At 36.9% G+C, this 823-nt stretch overlaps 1 long non-coding RNA gene across 1 annotated transcript; it reads left to right on the plus strand.

Annotated features, from left to right (window-relative positions):
* Positions 1–738, plus strand: LOC107735507 (uncharacterized). The gene is made up of 3 exons (XR_001639433.1): positions 1–37; positions 462–592; positions 681–738. It is a non-coding gene; the product is annotated as an uncharacterized LOC107735507 (long non-coding RNA).
* Positions 739–823: the final 85 nt, after the last annotated feature.

An 823-nucleotide genomic window follows, 5' to 3' on the forward strand; every position in this document is an offset into this window, starting at 1 on the left:
CAGTGAAACATCCAACTGGATTGCAGCAAATACCAAGGTACTAAGGACCCAAAAACACTCAGATGAGATCTATGAAGATAATCGGTTCACTTTTATTATTTATTTGTTTATTTTATTGTGATGAAGATAAAGTTGTACTACTTTAATCCCATACTGTGTCCAGAGAGAAAAGGAGCTTTGTTAAACAGGTCTGGCCATTTGTTTAACAAATTCATTTACATTAATTTGACTGTAGTAACAAACAGAGATGCAGGACGAAAGAGTGAAGATATAGAAATTTCTCAAATCTTCACTTTGCAAAGTGAATTTTGGTCAATACAATACTTAAATTTAAATGAGCTGAAGGGTAAGTTTATTTTCTTGTGTAATCAGCAGCATGCCACAGATGCTCAGTAAAGAGTAAAGTTGTGTGTAACCCAAAATATTCCTTTAATTTAATTGGGTATCCCTGTTTTTCTCAGGAATGTCCCAAATGTCATGTGACCATTGAAAAAGATGGTGGCTGTAATCACATGGTGTGTCGAAACCAGAGTTGTAAAGCAGAGTTCTGCTGGGTTTGTCTCGGCCCTTGGGAACCTCACGGCTCTGCTTGGTGAGTCTGCTTCACCTCTTATTAATGCTTATGTTTTTATATACTTGTGGAACATTGAACTAACATGTACCTATCACACTGATTACAGGTACAACTGCAATCGCTACAATGAAGATGATGCCAAGGCAGCCAGAGATGCTCAAGAGGTACTTTAAGTCATTATTTGACCCAACGTCTGTCATCCACATTCAATTCAATTCAAGTTTATTTGTATAGTGCTTTTCACGATGC

The sequence above is a fragment of the Sinocyclocheilus rhinocerous genome, unplaced genomic scaffold (genome assembly GCF_001515625.1).
Source record: "Sinocyclocheilus rhinocerous isolate Xijiao unplaced genomic scaffold, SAMN03320098_v1.1 C36101950, whole genome shotgun sequence".
Taxonomy (NCBI): domain Eukaryota; kingdom Metazoa; phylum Chordata; class Actinopteri; order Cypriniformes; family Cyprinidae; genus Sinocyclocheilus; species Sinocyclocheilus rhinocerous.